The 3329-nt window shown below is 39.7% G+C and overlaps 1 long non-coding RNA gene across 1 annotated transcript in view; it reads left to right on the top strand.

Moving 5' to 3' along the window:
• The first annotated feature begins 382 nt into the window (after positions 1 to 382).
• The window catches only part of LOC149131520 (uncharacterized), a 229035-nt gene continuing 226088 nt past the window's right edge, over positions 383 to 3329 (top strand). Inside the window, exon 1 of the long non-coding RNA XR_016237777.1 lies at positions 383 to 647. This is a non-coding gene — a long non-coding RNA (uncharacterized LOC149131520). The remainder of the gene's footprint in view (positions 648 to 3329) is intronic.

The following is a 3329-nucleotide window of genomic DNA, read 5'->3' as shown; positions in this document are numbered from 1 at the left end:
TGAAAGAGAGGGAGGGGGAGGAAGGGAGGGAGTCAGTGAGAGTCAGTGAGTCTGAGAGTGATGGATGGAGAGATAGAGAGAGAGACAGTACAAAAGAGATTCTAAGAGGGAGAAACCCTGCGAGAGATAGATAGAGAGAAAGAGAGAGAGAGAGAGAGTAAGAGAGAGAGAGAGAGAGAGAGAGAGAGAGACGGCAGTAACCTTGACCTTGCTACACGAGTTGTGACACCTAAATGACAACAACACATGATGCCGTGTATGGAGAGGAGAGGCCACAGACTGGCCTGGATCACACTGACCTCGGCACACGTGTAACTCGTACACACGCACACTTGCATACAACATACACAAACAATTGCACATACACATAAACGTTATATGCACATTACACATGTACACTATCAACGATGACAGGCGTCTACTCGGTCGCCTGACACGCTAGAAATACCAGTCAAATGTTTCTTAAATCCACACCTTGTTGTCTTAAATATGGGATCGTCACCGAAGGAATACCTTTAAATATTGACAATAATAAGGTTTGCCCCTTCAGAGCTTACTAAGGACTTAAACAACCATAACAACAACAATAACAAACAGTTCAATATATATAAATGCGTTCAACTCTTCTGTCCTCTCTTGAACCATATGTGAGTATTTATAATTTAATTGCTTGGTTTTTGCATTTTTTTTAAAATTCACCCAATCCCCAGCTTGTATCGATAAATGAAGGTACCAGTGAAACACTGGGGTCGATGTAATCGACAACTCCCCTCTTCCCAAATTTCAGGCCTTGTGCATTTAGTAGAAAGGATTACTATCATTATTGTTAAGGCGGCGACCTGGCCGTACAAAATGGTTAGCGGCATTTCGTCCGTCTATACGTTCTGAGTTCAAATTCTGCTGCGGTCGACTTTATCTTTCTTTTTTTTTCTTTCGGGATTAATAAAAAAAGTACCAGTTGAGTATCAGGGTTGATGTAATCGATTTATCCCCTCCCCCGTCAAACTTCAGGCCTTGTGCCTAGAGTAGAAACGATTCTTTTTATTATTATTAAGGTTGCTAACTGGTAAAATCGTTAGCACGCTGGAGAAGTTGTTTGGTGATATTTCTTCTGTCTTTACGTTCTGATTTCAATTTCCGCTGAGGTCCACTTTGCTTTTCATCCATTCGGGGTCGATAAAATAAGTACCAGTTGAACACTGGGGTCGATGTAATCGACTTACCCCCTCCCCCTAGCTTGCTGGCTTTGTGCCAAAATTTGAAATTATTGTTGCTAAAGCGGCGAGCTGGCAGAATCGTTAGCATGCCGGGTGAAATGCTTAGCGGTATTTCGTCTGCGTTACGTTCTGAGTTCAAATTTCGCCGAGGTCGACTTTGCCTTTCATCTCTTCGTGGTCGATAAATTGAGTACCAGTTACGCACTGAGGTCGATATAATCGACTTAATCACTTTGTCCTTGTTTGTCTCCTCTATGTTTATCCCCTTGTGAACAATAAAGAAATAAGAATCGTTAGTACGCCGAACAAAATACTTCGTGGCATTTCGCCTGTCTTTGCGTTCTGAGTTCAAATTCCGTTGAAGTCGACTTTGCCTTTCATCCATTCAGGGTCGATAAAATAAGTAGTAATTGAGTACTGAGGTCAATGTAATCGCCTAGCGCCCTCTGCACTAAAATCGACTTCGCCTTTCATTCACCCAGGGTCGATAAAATAAGTTCCAGTGGTGCACCGGGGCCTCCGACCTTCAAAAGCTGCCTGGCCTCTGCCAGAATTTGAAATTAGTATCTCTTCGGACTCATTACGTCCGGTGTTCAGTTTTCACCTAAGTCAACTTTGCTTTCAACCTCTCTGGGTCGATGTAATCGACTTCTCGCTCCCATCAAAATTGCTGGCCTTGTGCCAGAATAAGGAACTATTGCTGCTTTTATCATTCTTATTTGAAAGGTGGATAAAAGAGAAAGTGGCGTGCACGTACGTTTGCATGTATGTATGTACGTATGTATACGTTTGTGTATATATATATATGTGTGTGTGTGTGTGTGTGTGTGTGTGCGCGCGTCTGTGTATACACACACACGCACACATACATGTACAGCATCTAGAGTTCCCCTCCCACCGCAAAATTTTCAAAATCATTGTTTTTGTTGTAATGTTTTTTGTTCTTTTGCTGTTATTGTTATTGTATTTGATGTTAATATTGCTCATGTCTTTATCGTCTTTATTTTATGACGTCATTGACACTTACTTAATCCTGTAATTCTATGTGGTGGGGTGGGCATGGAATTTTCGATCGCCGCAATCTTGTTCGTATTCTTTCTGTTATTCCCGATTTCTTGATCTGAATATTGCAGAACAATATATATATATATATATAAAGCTCGTCGAAACGCCGGTGTTAAAACGTGGGTAGCTGATGAAGTAGAATGTTCTCTATGTGGCTCGTGTGTTCTCGTCTACGTTTGTTTGCAATGTCCTGTACCCAGATATGCACCTATACATACAGGTGGATGTCGGTATGCACATACCTGTACGTATATATGCATATACTCATTTACTTTTGTTTATATATATATATATATATATATATATATATATATATATATATATATACATACATATGAATATATATATATTTAAGCTCGAAATAAGGAGTAATATAAAATACATGAAGTATATTTCACTCATTGGTAATGTCCTGTACTTGATGCATTATATGTGTGTGTGTGTGTATGTGTGTGTGTGTGTGTGTGTGTGTGTGTGTGTGTGTGTGTGTGTGTGTGTGTGTGTGTGTGTGTGTGTGTATAGTTATATATTTATCTTTTACTTGTTTTAGTCATTTGAAAGCGACCATGCTACGGTACAGCCATGACGAAAATTTTGAGTCGAATTAATTGATTCAAGAATTCATTAATTTTTTTTTTTAATGCACGAACTTATTCAATCTGTCTCTTTTGCCAAATCGCTAAGTTCTGAGAATATAAACACGCCAACATCGGTTGCCAGATGCTTGTGGGGGAACAAACACAAAGACACACACACACACACACACACATATATATATATATATATTTGCATACAACACGCTTCTTTCAGTTTCCGTTTATCAGATCTACTCACACGACTTTGATCAGCTCGAGGCTAGAGTAGAAGACACTTGCCCCAAAGTTGCCATGCAGTGGGATTGAACTCAGAGCCATGTGGTTAGGAAGTGAGCTTATATGTATATATACGTATTGCCATATGTCGTTGATGATACATTTACAGTTGTTCCATCAACTGAATTAACTTCTCCTGAATTAACTTTTACGTATATGTATACCCTTAACGTAA

This window comes from Octopus bimaculoides, chromosome 21, assembly GCF_046866305.1.
Source record: "Octopus bimaculoides isolate indiv1 chromosome 21, ASM4686630v1, whole genome shotgun sequence".
NCBI classification, from domain to species: domain Eukaryota; kingdom Metazoa; phylum Mollusca; class Cephalopoda; order Octopoda; family Octopodidae; genus Octopus; species Octopus bimaculoides.
Note: the sequence above shows the minus strand (reverse complement) of the source record. Positions and strands in the feature narration are given on the sequence as shown.